The 19295-nt window shown below is 45.2% G+C and overlaps 1 long non-coding RNA gene across 1 annotated transcript; it reads left to right on the top strand.

The window, feature by feature from the left end:
- The first annotated feature begins 11203 nt into the window (after nt 1-11203).
- Nucleotides 11204-19295, top strand: LOC129138010 (uncharacterized). The gene is made up of 2 exons (XR_008540932.2): nt 11204-12344; nt 18812-19295. It is a non-coding gene; the product is annotated as an uncharacterized LOC129138010 (long non-coding RNA).

Below are 19295 nucleotides of genomic sequence, written 5' to 3'. Positions count from 1 at the left end.
GTTTTATGTGGCCTCCAGTTGCTCTCAGTGACTGTGGGGTTAGGGCACAGACCCTGGACTCAGGGCAAAGGCCTGGGTGGGAAGTTTTCCCAGCATGACAAAAGTGCTGGTTGGTGGCACATGGGGAGGGACTCCGGTGGGTGGGAACCTTGTGACTCATTGGAAGCTGCTGCTTATTAGACTCATCGAGATTTTCCCTGTTGATGAGTTTAAGGCTACATCTGCAGCCTTCTGTGTACAGAGATCCTGAACAAGCTGGGAAGAGAGAGAGAGAGAGAGACAGGCAGACAGACAGAGCAAGCTTTTTCACACGCAGTATGTCAGTACTAAAAGAAGAGGTGTGACAGTTCCACAAGGCTCCCCCAAAAAAAGTTTTTAAGAGACTAGGGGCTGGGCACGGTGGCTCACGCCTGTAATCCCAGAACTTTGGGAGGCTGAGGCAGGCAGGTCACTTGAGGTCAGTAGTTCGAGACCAGCTTGGATAACATGGTGAAACCCTGTCTTTACTAAAAATACAAAAATTAGCCAGGCATGATGGCACATACTTGTAATCCCAGCTAATTGGGAGGCTGAGGTGGGAGGACTGCTTGAACTCGGGAGGCGGAGGTTGCAGTGAACTGAGATCATGCCACTGAACTCCAGCCTGGGCACAGAACAAGTGAGACTCCGTCTAAAAAAAAAAAAAAAAAAAAGAGAGAGAGAGACTAGGATCTAAGTAAGAGCTTACGGAAAGAGCCCTCTCACTTCATAACTAGGGAGGGCTGAGAATCAAATCAGAGTGACCACAGGGCACAGTGACATGCCCTGTACATCCCCCCTACTCTGGAGACAGGTAGAGAATGGTTTGAGCCCAGGAGTTTGAATCCAACCTGGGCAACATAGCAAGACTCTATCTCTAATAATAATAATAATAATAATAATAATAATAATAATAAAAAAGTGCTATTTTTAAAAAATATTTTTTTTTTTGGCTGGGCGGGGTGGCTCATGCCTGTAATCCCAGCACTTTGGGAGGCCGAGTTGGGCAGATCATGAGATCAAGAGATCTGGCCAATGTGGTGAAACCCTGTCTTTACTAAAAATACAAAAATTAGCCAGGCATGGTGGTGCACGCTAGTATTCCTAGCTACGTGGAAGGCTGAGGCAGGAGAATTACTTGAACCCAGGAGGCAGAGGTTGCAGTGAGCTGAGATCGCAGCACTGCACTCCAGCCTGGGTGACAGAGCCACCACACCCAGCTAATTTTTGTACTTTTAGTAGAGCTGGGGTTTGTGTTGACCAGGCTGGTCTCGGACTCCTGACCTCGTGATCCGCCCGCCTCGGCCTCCCAAAGTGCTGGGATTACAGGCGTGCACCTGTAATAATAGCTACTGCGCCCGGCCTATTTTTCTTTGTTTTGCTATTATGTCTTCTGCTTCTTCATTTGCATTAAATTATAATTAATGTTTCTCTAAAGATGAGTTAAAACCCCAAGTGCAGGCTGGAGTCATACACACACACACACACACACACACACACACACAGAGAGAGAGAGAGAGAGAGACTGAGTTAAAAAGATCCTTGTTTAGGTTACCAGAATGAGTTGGTAGAACCCCTAATCTCAAGTGGTATAGCATCTAACTATGCATAACTTTGTATTTTGAAATAAACTGAGTTCCAGAGAGCACAGATGCTTGGATCTGTTCCTTGGGAGATGGTAAGAATATTTATGTGTATGTATCTGTTGGTGTCTTTGTGACTCTGACAATTCATACTAATTTATTCAATCAACAAATATTGACCAAGAATCCACCTATGTCTTAGATACTAGAGTTAAAAAATGAGTAAGATGCTCTCCTACCCTCATGAATTTTAATCGCTAATGGGGGAGACAGACCTTTACACAGATATAAAGAAATATGGTCAGATCAGTGATGATGCCATGCACAGAGCATTATGGCACCGAAATAGCGGGGCACCTAATTCTGCTTTGGCAAAGGGGTGTCGAGGAAGAGGCAGGAGAGGCTTTCTGGAGGTGTGGCAACTGAGCTGACTTTTAAAGGGTAATGATGAGTTAGCTAGGGGGAATATAAAAGGCAGTTCAGGCAGAGGGTGCAACCTGAGATGGTCAAGAAGCCAGATACAAAAAGGTAGATATGGTAGAACCACAGATGGGCCTCTCTTACTGGAGCATAACATTTCAGGCTGGGAGTGGGAAGAGATAAGGCTGGAGAGGTGGGATATAAGGCTGAGATGTAGGCAGATCACAGGAGACCTCATGTGTCAGGCTAAACACTTTGAGTCCATCAGGAAACTTTGAAAGAGAAAGCTGTGAAATGACATTGTCATGTCTATATTCTAGATCGTTTACTCTGCTGGCTGTTGAATTTGAGGGGGTAGGACTGAAGGCAAAGAGACCAGTTAGTAAGCTATTGCCTGCCGGGTGTGGTGGCTCATGCCTGTGATCCCAGCACTTTGGGAGGCCGAGATGGGCAGATCATGAAGTCAGGAGATTGAGACCATCCTGGCTAGCGCGGCAAAACCCCGTCTCTACTAGAAATGCAAAGAATTGGCTGGGCACGGTGGCGGGCGCCTCCCAGCTACTTGGGAGGCTGAGGCCGGAGAATGGCGTGAACCTGGGAGGCGGAGGTTGCAGTGAGCCGAGATTGCGCCACTGCATTCCAGCCTGGGCAACAGAGCAAGATTCCGTCCCCCCACACCAAAAAAAGGAAGAAGAAGAAGAAGAAGAAGAAGAAGAAGAAGAAGAAGAAGAAGAAGAAGAAGAAAGAAGGAAGAAGGAAGAAGGAAGAAGGAAGAAGGAAGGAAGAAGGAAGAAGGAAGAAGGAAGAAGGAAGAAGGAAGAAGGAAGGAAGAAGGAAGAAGGAAGAAGGAAGAAGGAAGAAGGAAGAAGGAAGAAGAAGAAGAAGAAGAAAGCTATTGCCATAATGTAGGTGAGAGAAGATTAAGCCGGAGCTAAGATAGTGGAAGGATGTAGGGGAGGAGAGGGTTTTGAGAAATACATGGAAAGTGGAATTATTGGAATTTGGTGACTACTAGAGTGCCTGGATTAAGAAAGAGGACGAGAAATTAAAGATGACTCCAGGTTTCTGGCATGGGTGACTGAGTGGATGGTAGTATCGCCAATTGGGAGACAGACTGCAGGAGAAGGACAAGGGCCCTCCATACTTGGGTGCCAATCCATTTTCACAGTTGACAATTTACTCCAGCAATAAGTTATCAAGTGTCCACTCATGATTAGGCACCAGAAGGAGAGACAAAAGAGAGTCCCTATTACAGAGACACTTCCAGATTAATTATGAAGACTGAATACATAAATTGAATTCCTAGGTCTTAAAAGAAAATATATAATCAAACCTTAAATGTTTGATTTAAGGTTGTGGTAAAGACTATGTATAATATTATAGGTATTAATTGCTCCCTTAATTTATTCTTCTTGTGTACCCAGTATGAGCAGAGTACTATGTAAAAATCCTTGCCTGTGTTAACACTGTAAGATAGGTAATATCATCATTTTACAGATGAGAAAACTGAGGCTCAGAGTGTTTAGATAGCTTATATAAGGGCCAATATACCCAACAGTTTATTAGATGACTCCACTTGGATGTCACATAGACACCTCAAATTCAATATGTCTCAAATTGAATTGTCAACCCCCCACAAACTAACTTTTCCTATGTTACCTAACTTGGTGACTAGTCCAACGTGAGAAAGTGGAAAGAACATGGGCTTTGGGGTCATATAGACTTAGGTTCAAATTCTGACTGGCTCTTGCTAGTTGAATTACTTATTTTTTGCCACTTCTCTAATTGTTTGACATGACTGAGACCCAGCTCCATGGGGCCCTGGGAATCAGATATCATCAGGCTGAGCCAATACCGGACCAGGGAAGGGAGGCATACTTCCTCTTCTTACATCAGCTTTGAATGCTTAGGGAGAGGCTAGGCTAGAAAGATATTCTGGTCCAGGGATGCCCTTCACCTGGGGCCAGGGATTACACCGAGCCTTGTTCTTCTTGGAGAAGTCCACCTTGAAGTTCTTTGAGATGGGGTTGCCTTGGGAACAGACTGCTTTGAGTTTGCTCTTCTGTGTACAGAAACCCTCCCCTGGCTTCAGGGTCTCTGCTGTAACGCAGATGGAGAGTGGAATCTGCTGCAGGATGCCCCTGGCATCCATGGTGAACAGGCTTTCAGGGTTAACTGATACCCTCACCCTCTTCCAACATGCCTTTTCCAGGCCAGGGTCTGAAAAACACCTGTGAGGATTGTGACCTGATGGGTTAAGCTCTCTGAATTTCAGTTTTCTTACCTGGAAAAAAAAAAGGGTTAAAACACTCATTATCCAGGTTTGCTGTGAAGATTAAACAAAGTAATAAAGTAGTAAAATGTAAAATTCCTTACACGGTGCTTGAAACATGGAAGGAAATCAACACATATTCATTCTCTTACCTTCTTCCTTTCCTTCCCCTTTTACTGCTGTCTTCTCCCAGATACAAAACCAGAAACTGGTGAGTCACCTAGTCTCCTTTCTCTCCCTCACTCCCTATAAATGACCAAATGCCATGACCTGTCATTCCTATCTTCTGACCTCTACATGCCCACTACCTCTTAGCTGAGTTTAGGCCCTCAACATTTTTCACTTACTGCTGCAGTAGACTATTCAATTATTCTCCCTGCTCCCAGCCTCATCTCCTTCCAACCCATCCTCCATGCTGTTGCTATTTCTAAAATGCAAATTTGATCATGTCTCTCCCCTGCTTAAAATTCTTCATTTGCTTTCCATCACCTTCACGATAAAATCCAATCTCTTTAGCATGTCACACAAAGTCCTTTGTGATCTGGCCCCTATTTAATCACTCTGGCCTCATCTATTCTGTCCCCACTTCCCTCCCCTGACCTAGCACATCACACTTTGGCTCTAGATGTGCTTAGGCATTTAGAGTTCCCTGAACAAGCTGTGCTCACTCACCTCTGAACAACTGCCCTTGTTGTTCCCTCTGGTTGGAATCACCTCACGCACCCTTACTTTCAAACCCTCCTCCCTGATCCTCCTGATCCTCTTGGTCCTTCAGGCCTGGGTAGAGCAGATCACCTGTGTGAGCCTAATAGATCTACACCTCTGTACACAAATTTGTCACAGCACTTATCACATTGCAGAACAACTGACTGTTTCTTTTTGACTCTGTCAATCAACTGTGAGTTGATGAAGTCAAGGGCTGCACCTGTCATTTGGGGATCCTTAGGGTCTTATGTACTCCAAGCATATATAATAAATATTTATGGAATGAATAAATGGACTAGGATACAAATTAAGATCTGATTTCAAACCCTTGCTCTTTTCATGCAACATCATATGCTATTGTTTGTGAATGAGCGCACTCATTCATTCAATAAATATGAAATGGGTATCTACTTTGTGCCAGGCATTTTGCTAGCACTATCATCTGAATACCTTTCTATTTCCCTTTTAGCTGCTTTCTTTTTTAACTTTTTAATTTTTTTTTTTTTTTGAGATGGAGTTTTGCTCTTGTTGCCCAGGCTGGGAGTGCCATGCAGTGGCGTGATCTCGGCTCACTGCAACCTCTGCCTCTTGGGTTCAAGCAATTCTGCTGCCTCAGCCTCCCAAGTAGCTGGGATTACAGACATGCACCACCACACCTGGCTAATTTTGTATTTTTAGTAGACACTGGGTTTCACCATGTTGGTCAGGCTGGTCTTGAACTCCTGACCTCAGGTGGTCCACCTGCCTCTGCCTCCCAAGTGCTGGAGTTACAGGCGTGAGCCACCGCACTTGGCCTAGCTGCTATCTTTCACAGCTCTGTCACCCAGGTTGGAGTGCAGTGGCTTGATCTCGGCTCACTGCAACTTTCGCCTTCTGGGTTCAAGCGATTCTCCCGCCTCAGCCTCCTGAGTAGCTGGGACTACAGGCGCACGCCACCATGCCTGGCTACTTTTTGTATTTTTAGTAGAGATGGGGTTTCACCATATTGGCCAGGCTGGTCTTGAACTCCTGACCTCGTGATGCACCCACCTCGGCCTCCCAAAATGCTGGGATTACAGGTGTGAGCCACCACGCCCGGCCTTTCATAGCTTTTTTTAAAAAAAATTCTGAGACATGATGGGCATGGTGGCTCATGCCCACTCTGGGAGGCAAGGCAGGTGGGTCACTTGAATTCGAAACCAGCCTGGCCAACATGGTGAAACCCCGTCTCTACTGAAAATACAAAAAATAGCCAGGTGTGGTGGTGGTGCCTATAACCCTGCCTACTCAGGAGGCTGAGGCTTGGGAATGCCTTGAACCTGGGAGGCGGAGGTTGCAGGGAACCGAGATCGTGCCATTGCACTCCAGCCTGGGTGACAGAGGGAGACTTTGTCTCAAAATATATAATTAATTAATTAAAAAATAAAATAAGATAAAATAAAATAAACTCGGAGACAGGCCTTGTTCTGTTGCCCAGACAGGAGTGCAGTGGTGTGACCACCGCTCACTGCGGCCTCCACTTCCTGGGCTCAAGTGAATGAATTTCCTTCCTTGTCCTCCCGGGTAGCTAGGACTACAGGTGCACGCCACCACACCTGGTTAATTTTGTTTATTTTTTGAAGAAACAGGGTCTCACTATATTGCCCAGAGTGGTCTCGAACTTCTGGGCTCCAGCAATCCTCCTGCCTGGCCAGACTTCCATTAGTCTTCTAGTCCTATTCGTGACTCCTTTCATACTTCTGAACTGTTCCTACCTGCTGTTCCTACTTGCCATGTTTGCATTTGCTATCTGGCTGACCTCATTCAGGTATCTATTGAGCCAAATATCCAGTCTGGGCCTGTTGTGTCCTATTTGGCCTCCCAGATTCTGGCACAAACACTTTGAACAGGAACAGTTCCTTTCTTTTGAGCCTTATAATCTGGTTTTAATCTTCTTTCTTTAAATTTACCACCAATCTCCTGTGGTCTATTGAATTCAATGGGCTTTCTTTCATGTTTCTCCCAATCAACCAACCTCCCTTCTGCTTTTGACCTCCTAACAACTATTTTCTTTTCTTTGAAACTTATTCTCCCTAACATCTATGATGTTATGTATTCTTGGTTCTCCATTTGTATTTCTAATAGGTCTTTTTTTCTTTCTTCTCTAATTGATCCTCCTTTTTTCTAGGCCCATGGGTTAGGAAAAACTATGGAAACTATGGGGTTTTTTTGTTCCCAAATGCTCTTTTTTTTTTTTTTTTTTCTTCTTTGAGACAGAGTCTTGCTCTGTCACTGAGGCTGGAGTGCCATGTGCAATCTTGGCTCACTGCAACCTCCACTTCCTGGGCTCAAACAATCCTCGTGCCTCAGCCTCCAGTGTAGCTTGGATTACAGGTGCCTTCCACCACACCTGGCTAATTTTTGTATTTTTAGTAGAGACAGGATTTCGCCCTCTTGGTCAGGCTGGTCTCAAACTCCTGGCCTCAAATGATCCAGCTGCCTTGGCCTCCCAAAGTGTCGGGATTGCAGGTGTGAGCCGCCACGCCTGTGACCTAAAGCTTGATCTTAACCTTCCTACCCTTCTTTCATGTTCTTCCCTAATGCTTAATTTCTACACGAGGCTCTGGTAAAAAGTAAAAATGTCGTCTAATATTTTAACATCACAGTTTACAGAGTTTATATGCTTCATTTCATTCACCCTCATCTCAGTATGTGAATGTCTCTAAAATCTAAAACTCTAGCTCCAGGAAATCTTGCTGTTCTTTTTATTTTTATTTTTTATTTTTTGTACAGATGGGGTCTCACTATGTTGCCCAGGCTGGTCTTGAACTACTGAGCTCAAAAGATCCTCCTGCCTTGGCTTCCCAAAGTGCTCGGATTACAGGCATGAGCCACTGTGCCTGGCCAAATCTTGCTGTTCTTAATAGTCACTCTTTTTTATTTTTATTTTTTTGAGACAGGGTCTCACTCTGTCACCCAGACTGGAATGCAGTGGTGTGATCATGGCTCAATGCAGCTTCAACTTCCTGAGCTCAAACGATCCTCCTGCCTCAGCCTCCTAAGTAGCTGGGACTATAGGTGCACACTATCACACTCAGCTAATTTTTATTTTTATTTTTTGTAGAGATGGAGTCTCACTGTGTGGCTCAGGTTGAGTAGTCACTTCTAATGCCTCTGCAGATTGCATTTCATTCTGTTCCTTTCTCTGGACTCCCACTGCACTTGCCCAGACTTCTATCAGATAACCTATAACAATATCATGCCTTTGCATTCACATGACTGTCTCTCCCTTACTACACCATAAGCTCTATGTCGTGTAGGTTTTTCTATCCAAACACTCAGCATCTGTCCTGGTCATAATGTGTGCTTAATAGCCAATGAAAGTTTGAAGAATTTTCCCAATTTCCCGATCTTGAATTCCAAAATCACTGTGAATCCTCCTCTAAATCTTTCTAGTCACCAAGTCTTGTAGATTTCTTATGTCACGCGTTTCTTGATGCTGTCTCTTCTCTTCTGTTACTGTCACTACGCTCACCCAAGATCCTACACTTTGTACAACTGCAGCGTCCTCATCTTGGCCTTCCTGCTCTTAGTCTTTCTCTTGTCAAATCAGTCCTATGTTTCTTCTGCAAGAATAAACTAAAGGTGCTATTTGTATGAAGGCTAAATTTAAATTCCTTACTCTGATATTCAGGACCCTGCCATATCTCCTGCAATTTCTCCATTCAAAACCTGAGTTTTCTTTCACCTTTTTTTTTCTTATTGTCACTCGGATACTGGAGAGACACATCTTTTCCTCTTTCTTCTCTCCCATTCTCCATTTGTTTATATTCTACTCTTCGTTTAAGGCCTAACCCAAATTTCACTTTCCCCAGGAAGTTTTTGATTCTTTTGGTCCCGGCTGATGTCTGTCTTCTTTGACTTATTTATTTACTTATTTATTCATTTATTGAGACAGAGTCTTGCTCTGTCGCCCAGGCTGAAGTGCAGTGGCATGATCTTGGCTCACTGCAACCTCCATCTCCTGGGTTCAAGCGATTCTCATGCCTCAGTCAACCGAGTAGCTAGGACCACAGGCATACGCCACCATGCCTGGCCAATTTTTGTATTTTCAGTAGAGGCAGGGTTTCATCATGTTGGCCAGGCTGGTCTTGAACTTCTGACCTCAAGTGATCTGCCCGCCCTGGCCTTCCAAAGTGCTAGGATTACAGGAGTGAACCACTGCACCCCACCTGTCTTCTTTGACTTATTACATTTTTTTTGGAGACAGAGTCTCTCTCTATCCCCTAGGCTGGAGTGTGGTGGCACGATCTCAGCTCACTACAACCTCTGCCTCCTGGATTCAAGCGATTCCCATGCCTCAGCCTCCTGAGTAGCTGGGATTACAGGCACCCACCACCACCCAGCTAATTTTTGTATTTTTAATAGAGATGGTGTTTCACCATGTTGGCTGGGCTGGTCTTGAACTTCTGACCTCAGGTGATCCACCTGCCTTGGCCTCCCAAAGTGCTGGGATTACAGGTGTGAGCCACCACGCCCAGACTGACTTATTACTATTTATTATTATACAATTAACTGTTGGAGCATACTTGGGCATTTAGTCGTCTGAGGCAGATATTGACAATTTATGACCTACGAGCCAAATCTGGCCTGCTGCCTGTGAGCTAAGAATGGTTTTACATTAATATTAAACATTTTTTAAAGAAGAATATTTTGTAACACATAAAAATTACGTGAAATTTAAACTTTAGCGTAGATGGAGTCTCACTCTGTTGCCAGGCTGGAGTGCAGTGGCAGGATCTCAGCTCACTGTAACCTCTGCCTCCCTCGTTCAAGCGATTCTCCTGCCTCAGCCTCCCAACTAGCTGGGACTATAGGCCCGTGCCACCACACCCAGCTAATTTTTGTATTTTTAGTAGAGACAGGGTTTCACCAGGATGGTCTCGATCTCCTGACCTCGTGGTCCACCCCCCTTGGCCTCCCAAAGTGTTGGGATTACAGGCGTGAGCCACCGTGCCTGGCCGTCTATGTCCTCCTTCAAGCTATAATGGGAGACTTAAGTAGTCTTGACGGATAACATACGTGGCCTGCAAAGCCTAAAATATTATCATCTGGTTGATACAGAAAAAGCTTACTGATCCCTGATCTCAGATCTTGAATTCTCTTTATAATCTTTTCATAGCTGTTTAAGAACTTTGGAAAGGTCTGCTTCACTAAAGATAATCTTTTGAAGCTAATTAGTGGTTCATTAGAACAGTGGGGGAAGCTGGAGGAGTAGGCTTTATAGAGTGTGTAGGAGCTATCCTAGTTAGAAACTTAGTAACTTAGGCAACTGGTTTGCCATTGGAAAGTGAGAGTCAGAGGATCTCAGGTGGATGAGGGAAAAGACGTGATCTTTTTTCCATCTTCTCTTTTTCTTTTTTCTTTTTTTTTTGAGATGGAGTCTCACTCTGTCACCCAGGGTGGAGTGCAATGGCGTGATCTCTGCTCACTGCAACCTCCACCTCCCAGGTTCAAGCAATTCTTCTGCCTCAGCCTCCTGAGTAGCTGGGATTATAGGTGCACACCACCATGCCCAGCTAATTTTTGTATTTTTTAGTAGAAACGGGGTTTCACCATGTTGTTCAAGCCAGTCTTGAACTCCTGACCTCATGATCCGCCCACCTCGGCCTCCCAAAGTGCTGGGATTACAGGCATGAGCCACCACGCTAGGCCTCCATCTTCTCTTTTTCTGACTTAGCAGAGGAAATGTAAAAGCAAATGGGATCTAGCTACAGAAAGGACTATCTGAGGTCTTACCTGAATCTGGTTGTTGAGAAGAGATAAATGGTTGCTGGCTGACAGCAGCTCAACTATCAATGATACAGTTATAACAGGCAATGAAAGAAATCATCAAAAGGGTATAACTGCTAAAGCTGAAAGTGGCCTCAGCTGACCGAAGCTCTAAGTGGCTAAGAGGTTTTACGATGCCTAGGAATATTATAGGCTTGATAATTTCAAGGATTTCTTTAAAGAAGAAAAGAAAGCTAAATATTTAGATAAACAAGAATAGCAACTGAAGTTATCAGAAAGTTCATGCCTTTTACCAGGTGTTCTATTTCTTCTCATCTTCCCCTAATCATATTTTTTCCTTAAAATTATTCAGCATAGTAACTTTTTTTTTTTTTTTTTTTTTGATACGGAGCTTCACTCTTGTTGCCCAGGCTAGAGTGCAATGGCATGATCTCAGCTCAACACAACCTCTGCCTCCCGGGTTCAAGCAATTCTCCTGCCTCAGCCTCCCGAATAGCTGGGATTAGAGGCATGCACCGCCACGCCTGACTAATTTTGTATTTTTAGTAGAGATGGGGTTTCTCCATGTTGGCTTGGCTGGTCTCAAACTCCTGACCTCAGGTGATCCACCCGCCTTGGCCTCCCAAACTGCTGGGATCATAGGCATGAGCCACCAGGCCTGGCCCACAGCATAGTAACTATTTAGTAATAAATTATATAGATTGGATTGTGGGGCCCATCTTTCACGTCTGCCCCGTATACCCTGACAGAATCCACTTGGCTAGTTTGGGTACTCAAATATGGACCACCAGATGGTGAGTTGCTGCCTGAAATGTGTGAAGAAACAAGCTAGACTCTAGGAGACAGGACTTGCATATTTTAATGGAAACAATAGGTGCAAGGTCATAGGAAGTGTCTTTTTATAAACAGCTTCACAGCCTTGGCACAGTGGAGAGCACATTGTCAGACTGAGATTGAATGAATAAACAGTTGGAAATTAACTTTTGTGGGGCATCATTTACCTAATCAAGTGGACACTGGAGACCATCATTTTGTTGGAGTGAGTTTTTTTGTTTTTTTGCATTGTGTAGGAGATAGTGAGAAGTGAAGCCAGCTGGACTTCTGGGTCGGGTGGGGACTTGGAGAACTTTTCTGTCTTACAAAAGGATTGTAAAATGCACGAATCAGCACTCTGTAACTAGGATTGTAAAATGCACCAATCAGTGGTCTGTAGCTAGCTAGAGGTTTGTAAAATGGACCAATCAGCATTCTGTAAAATGGACCAATCAGCACTCTGTAAAATGGACCAATCAGCATTCTGTAAAATGAACCAATCAGCAGGACATGGGCAGGGACAAATAAGAGAATAAAAGCTGGCCACCCCAGCCAGCAGCAGCAACCCGCTTGGGTCCCCTTCCATGCTGTGGAAGCTTTGTTCTTTCGCTTTTCACAATAAATCTTGCTGCTGCTCACTTTTTGGGTCTGTGCCACCTTTAAGAGCTGTAACACCGTGAAGGTCCGTGGCTTCGTTCTTGAAGTCAGCGAGACCAAGAATGCACCAGAAGAAACCAACTCTGGACACATCTTGGCAACCCAGATGGGACTATTGCCAAGTGGTGAGTACCATTGGACCCCTTTTGCTTGCTAGTCTGTCCTATTTTTCCTTAGAATTCAGGGACTAAACACTGGGCACCTGCCAGCCAGTTAAAAGCGACTAGCGTTGCAGCCAGACTAAAGACATGGGTGTCAGGCTTTCTGGGAAAGGGCTCTCTAACAACCCCCGACTCTTTGGAGTTGGGAGTGTTGGTTTGCCTGGAACCAGCTTCCACTTTTCCTGTACTTCTAGGCTGAGCCAAGGGTCGACAGAGAGGAAAGCCATTCAGCTCTGGGGTCCCGACAAAAAGTTAGTTGACCCTATAGCCATGAGCAGAACTCTCAAAGTCATGTTGCCCAAGCGAGACTTGCCCATCTATCCTGTCTATCCTGACCTTTGCCTCCTGGGTCCTAATGCCTGTCAGACAAACTTCCTTCCGCCTCTCTTCTCTGAGGCTAGTCCTGCTTCTAAAAACCACTCCCTGCCTCTGGTGCTTTTCTAGTTTCTCCTATAAGAATGACTTCTAGTATAAATTTCGGGACTCTGTTGCTTTCTTTGGGCACCCAGGCTCACCAATTAGACATAATTTTTGCCCAAAGCCCTGTCAGTTGGGGAGACCAACTATCCTTTTAGGATCCCTCCTCAGACAAGCAGGCCTAACAAAGGCTATTCCCGAAGCTAGGATATGGGGAGCCTCAGAAATGATATTCTTCCTATTCGTATGATGAGAAGTGAGGACAAAAGGCATCAATCTTCCAACCCTGGAGATCCCGTCCCTCCCTCAGGGTATGGCCCTCCACTCCATTTCTGGGGCATATCATTTATAGGAGAGGGGTAAGGTCCCAATACTACCAGGAGACAACACTTAGGACTCTAACAGGTTTTTGAGAATGTGTTGGTAAAGGCCACTAAATCCGATTTTTCTTGGTCCTCTTTGTGGTCTAAGAGGAAAGACAAGGGTGCAGGTTTTCAAGAATGCACCGGTAAGGGCCACTAAATCCGATCTTCCTCAGTCCTGTTTGTGGTCTAGGAGGAAAACTAGTGTTTCTGCTGCTGCATTGGTGAACACAATTATTCCAATCAGCAGGGTCCAGGGAACGTTGTGGGTTCTTGGGCAAGAGGGGGATCTGCTGCTGCATCGGTGAGCACAACTATTCCAATCAGCAGGGTCCAAGGACCATTGCGGGTTCTTGGGTTGGGATGGAAAACAAACCATAACCGTGGGTGGTTTTATCTTTCACACGGGAAACACTCAGGCATCAACAGGCTCACCCTTGAAATGCATCCTAAGCCATTGGGACCAATTTGACTCTCAAACCCTGAGAAAGAGGTGGCTCATTTTTTTTCTGCACTATGGCCTGGCCCCAGTATTCTCTCTCTGTTGGGGAAAAATGGCTACCTGAGGGAAGTATAAATTATAATACTATCCTGCAGCTTGACCTTTTCTATAAGAGGGAAGGCAAATGCAGTGCAATACCTCATGTCCAAGCTTTTTTTTCATTGAAGGAGAATCCACAACTATGCAAAGCTTGCAATTTACCTCCCACAAGAGGACGTCTCAGCTTACCCCCATATCCTAGCCTCCCTATAGCTCCCCTTCCTACTAATGATAAGCCTCCTCTAATCTCCCCTACCCAGAAGGAAACAAATAAATCTCCAAGGGACCACAAAAACCCCCAGGCTACTGGTTATGTCCCCCTTCAAGCTGTAGGGGGAGGGGAATTTTGGCCCAACCCAGGTACATGTCCCTTTCTCCCTCTCTGATTTAAAGCAGATCAAGGGCTGGGCGCAGTGGCTCATGCTTGTAATCCCAGCACTTTGGGAGGCTGAGGTGGGTAGATCACCTAAGGTCGAGAGTTTGAGACCAGCCAAGCCAGCATGGAGAAACCCCATCTCTACTAAAAATACAAAAAAATTAGCTGGATGGGGTGGCACATGCCTGTAATCCCAGCTACTCGGGAGGCTAAGGCAGGAGAATCGCTTGAAGCTGGGAGGCAGAGGTTGCGGTGAGCTGAGATCATGCCATTGCACTCCAGCCTGGGCAACAAGAGCGAAACTCCATCTCAAAAAAAAAAAAGGCAGATCAAGGTAGATCTGGGGAAGTTTTTAGATGATCCTGATCCTGATAGGTACATAGATGTCCTACAGGGTCTAGGGCAAGTCCTTTGACCTCACTTGGAGAGGTGTCATGCTATTGTTAGATCAAACCCTGGCCTTTAATAAAAATAATGCAGCTTTAGCTGCAGCCTGAGAGTTTGGAGCTACCTGGAAGGGGAAAAATTACCTACTGGTCAGCAAGCCATCCCCAGTATGGATCCCTACTGGGACCCCAACTCAGATCATGGGGACTGGAGTTGTAAACATCTGCTGACCTGTGTTCTAGAAGGACTAAGGAGAATTAGGAAAAAGTCCATGAATTATTCAGTGATGTCCACATAACTCAGGGAAAGGAAGAAAATCCTTCTGCCTTCCTTGAGCAGCTATGGGAGGCCTTAAGAAAATATACTCCTCTGTCACCTGACTCCCTCGAGGGTCAATTGATCCTAAAAGATAAGTACATTTCCCAATCAGCCACACATATCAGGAGAAAGCTCCAAAAGCGAGCCCTGGGCCCTGAACAAAATCTGGAGGCATTATTAAACCTGGCAACCTCAGTGTTCTATAGTAGGGACCAAGAGGAACAGGCCAAAAAGGAAAAGTGAGACCAGAGAAAGGCCGCAGCCTTAGTCATGGCCCTCAGACAAACCTTGGTGGTTCAGAGAGGACAGAAAATGGAGCAGGCCAATCACCTGGTAGGGCTTGTTATTAGTGTGGTTTGCAAGGACACTTTAAAAAAGATTGTCCAACAAGAAACAAGCTGCCCCCTCGCCCTTGTCCACTATGCCGAGGCAATCACTGGAAGGTGCACTGCCCCAGAGGACAAAGGTTCTCTGGGCCAGAAGCCCCCAACCAGATGATCCAACAACAGGACTGAGGGTGCCTGGGGCAAGCGCCAGCTCATGTCATCACCCGGGTACGATTAACCATTGTAGGCCAGGAAATTGACTTCCTCCTGGACACTGGCACGGTTTTCTTAGTGTTAATCTCTTGTCCCGGACAGCTGTCCTCAACGTCCATTACCATCTGAGAAATCCTGGGACAGCATGTAACCAGGTATTTCTCCCATCTCCTCAGTTGTAATTGGGAGACTTTGCTCTTTTCAAATGCCTTTTTTGTTATGCCTGAAAGTCTCAAACCCTTATTAGGGAGGGACATATTAGCCAAAGCTGGAGCTATTATCTACATGAATATGGGGAACAAGTTACCCATTTGTTGTCACCTGCTTGAGGAGGGAATCAACCCTGAAGTCTGGGCATTGAAAGGACAATTCAGAAGGGCAAAAAATGCCCACCCAATCCAAATCAGGCTAAAAGACCGAACCACTTTTCCTTATCAAAGGCAATATCCCTTAAGGCCTGATGCTCATAAAGGATTACAGGATATTGTTAGACATTTAAAAGCTCAAGGCTTAATAAGAAAATGCAGCAGTCCCTGCAACACCCCAATTCTAGGAGACTAGTTCAAGATCTTAGACTTATCAATGAGGCAGTAATTCCTCTATATCCAGTTGTACCCAACCCCTATACCCTGCTCTCTCAAATGCCAGAGGAAGCAGAATGGTTCACTGTTCTGGACCTCAAAGATGCCTTCTTCTGTACTCCCCTGCACTCTGACTCCCAGTTTCTCTTTGCCTTTGAGGATCCCACAGACCACACGTCCCAACTTACATGGACAGTCTTGCCCCAAGGGTTTAGGGATAGCCCTCATCTGTTTGGTCAGGCACTGGCCCAAGATCTAGGCCACTTCGGAAGTGCAAGCACTGTGGTCCTTCAGTATGTGGATGATTTACTTTTGGCTACTAGTTTGGAAGCCTCATGCCACCATGCTACTCTAGATCTCTTGAACTTTCTAGTTAATCAAGGGTACAAAGCATGTGAATCGAAGGCCCAACTCTGCCTACAACAAGTCATATATCTAGGCCTAACTTAGCCAGAGGAACCAGGGCCCTTAGCAAGGAATGAATACAGCCTATACTGACTTATCCTTGCCCTAAGACATTTAAACAGTTGTGGGGGTTTCTTGGAATCACTGGCTTTTGCTGACTATGGATCCCCGGATACAGTGAGATAGCCAGGCCCCTCTATACTCTAATCAAGGAGACCCAGAGGGCAAATACCTATCTAGTAGAATGGAAACCAGAGGCAGAAACAGCCTTCAAGACCTTAAAGCAGGCCCTAGTACAAGCTCCAGCCTTAAGCCTTCCCACAGGACAAAACTTCTCTTAATACATCAGAGAGAGAGCAGGAATAGCTCTTGGAGTCCTTATTCAGACTTGTGGGACAACCCCACAACCAGTGGCATACCTAAGTAAGGAAATTAATATAGTAGCAAAAGGCTGGCATCACTGTTTATGGGTAGTTGTGGCAGTAGCCGTCTTAATATCAGAGGCTATCAAAATAATACAAGGAAAGGATCTCACTGTCTGAACTACTCATGATATAAATGGCATACTAGTTGCCAAAGGAAGTTTATGGCTATCAGACAACTGCCTGCTTAGATACCAGGCACTACTCCTTGAGGGACCAGTGCTTCAAATATGCACGTGTGCAGCCCTTAACCCTGCTACTTTTCTCCCAGAGGATGGAGAACCAATCAAGCATGACGGTCAACATCTCTTATGACTGCCAACAAATTATAGTCCAGACTTATGCTGCCCAAGAGGATCTTCTAGAAGTCCCCTTAGCTAATCCTGACCTTAACCCATATACCAATGGAAGTTCATTTGTGGAGAATGGGATACGAAGGGCAGGTTACGCCATAGTTGGTGATGTAACAGTACTTGAAAGTAAGCCTCTTCCCCCAGGGACCAGCGCCCAGTTAGCAGAACTAGTGGCACTAACCTGAGCCTTAGAACTGGGAAAGGGAAAAAGAATAAATGTGTATACAGATACCAAGAATGCTTATCGAATTCTACATGCCCATGCTGCAATATGGAAAGAAAGGGAGTTCCTAACCTCTGGGGAACCTCCATTAAATATCACAAGGAAATCATGGAGTTATTGCATGTAGTGCAAAAACCCAAGGAGGTGGCAGTTTTACACTGCCAAAGCCAAAGGAGAAGGAGAGGGGAGAACAGCAGCATAAGTGGCTGGCAGAGGCAGGGAAAGACCAGCAGAGAAAGAAAGAGAGAAAGAGAAAGAAAGCCAGAGAGAGAGAGAGACAGACAGACAGATAGAAAGTCAGAGAAAGAGAGAGGGGAAAGACAGAAAGTCAGAGAAGAAAGAGAGAAAGACAGAGAGAGGGAAGCAGTAAAGAAAAAACAGTGCACCCTATTCCTTTAAAAGCCAGGGTAAATTTAAAACCTATAATTGATAATTGAAGGTCTTCTCCGTGACCCTATAACACTCCAATACCACCTTGTTGTCAGTGTAAACAAGAGCATAGTCCAAAAGCACTGAGGCCACTGACAGCCCATAGCCTTCCTATCAAAAATCCTTAACCCGGTAGGTTTCCTAACAGGGCAACTAAATCTTAATTAATTACCATACAAAGGTCTAACCAGACCTAGGAAGAACTCCCTCCAGGACAGGATGATAGCTGGTTCCTCCTGGGTGATTAATGGAAAAAGACACAACGGGTATTCGGTAAGTGATAAGGCAATTCTTGTAGAAGCAGAGTTAGGAGAATTGCCTAATAATTGCTGTGCTCAAACATGTGAGCTGTTTGCACTCACCCAAACCTTAAAGTACTTACGGAATCAGGAAGGAGACATCTATACCAATTTTAAGTTAATATGGACTGAATGAGGTCTTATTAATAGCAAAGAATAATTGAAATCCCAAATTTACAAGGTTTTCAACAAAAGTAAAGTTTGCTGAAAGTTAACAGTATAACATGTATTATCCTAACTTCTAATCTTGTGGAAATCAGACCCTATCAGTGCCCCACAAAGCTCCTGTCAGCACAGGGCCATACAACTAATACCCCTACTTATAGGGTTAGGAATGGCCACTGCTACAGGAACCAGAATAGCAGGTTTATCTACTTCATTATCCTGCTACCATACACACTTGAAGGATTTCTCAGACAGTTTACAAGAAGTAACAAAATCTATCCTTACTCTACAATCCCAAATAGACTCTTTGGCAGCAGTGACTCTCCAAAACCGCTGAGGCCTAGACCTCCTCACTGCTGAGAAAGGAGGACTTTCACCTTCTTAGGGGAAGAATGTTGCTTTTACACTAACCAGTCAGGGATAGTACGAGACTCCGCCCGGTGTTTACGGGAAGAGGCTTCTGAAATCAGACAAAGCCTTTCAAACCCTTATACCAACCTCCAGAGTTAGGCGACATGGCTTCTCCCCTTTCTAGGTCCTGTGACAGCCATCTTGCTATTACTCGCCTTTGGGCCTTGTATTTTTAACCTCTTTGTCAAATTTGTTTCCTCCAGGATCAATGCCATCAAGCTACAGATGGTCTTACAAATGGAACCCCAAACGAGCTCAACTAACAACTTCTACCGAGGACCCCTGGACCAACCCACTGACCCTTTGGCTGGCCTAGAGAGTTTCCCTCTGGAGGATACTACCACTGCAGGGCCCCTTCGCCCCCATCCAGCAGGAAGTAGCTAGAGTGGTCATCGCCCAATTTCCAACAGCAGTTGGGGTGTCCTGTTTAGAGGGGAGATTGAGAGGTGAAGCCAGCTGGACTTTTGGGTCAGGTGGGGACTTGGAGAACTTTTCTGTCTTACAAGAGGATTGTAAAATGTGCCAATTAGCACTCTGTAGCTAGGATTGTAAAACGCACCAATCAGCACTCTGTAGCTAGCTAGAGGTTTGTAAAATGAACCAATCAGCACTCTGTAAAATGGACCAAACAGCAGGACATGGGCGGTGACCCCAGGAAATAAAAGCTGGCCACCCCAGCCAGCAGCA

This window comes from Pan troglodytes, chromosome 1 (assembly GCF_028858775.2).
Source record: "Pan troglodytes isolate AG18354 chromosome 1, NHGRI_mPanTro3-v2.0_pri, whole genome shotgun sequence".
NCBI lineage: Eukaryota > Metazoa > Chordata > Mammalia > Primates > Hominidae > Pan > Pan troglodytes.
Note: the sequence above shows the minus strand (reverse complement) of the source record. Positions and strands in the feature narration are given on the sequence as shown.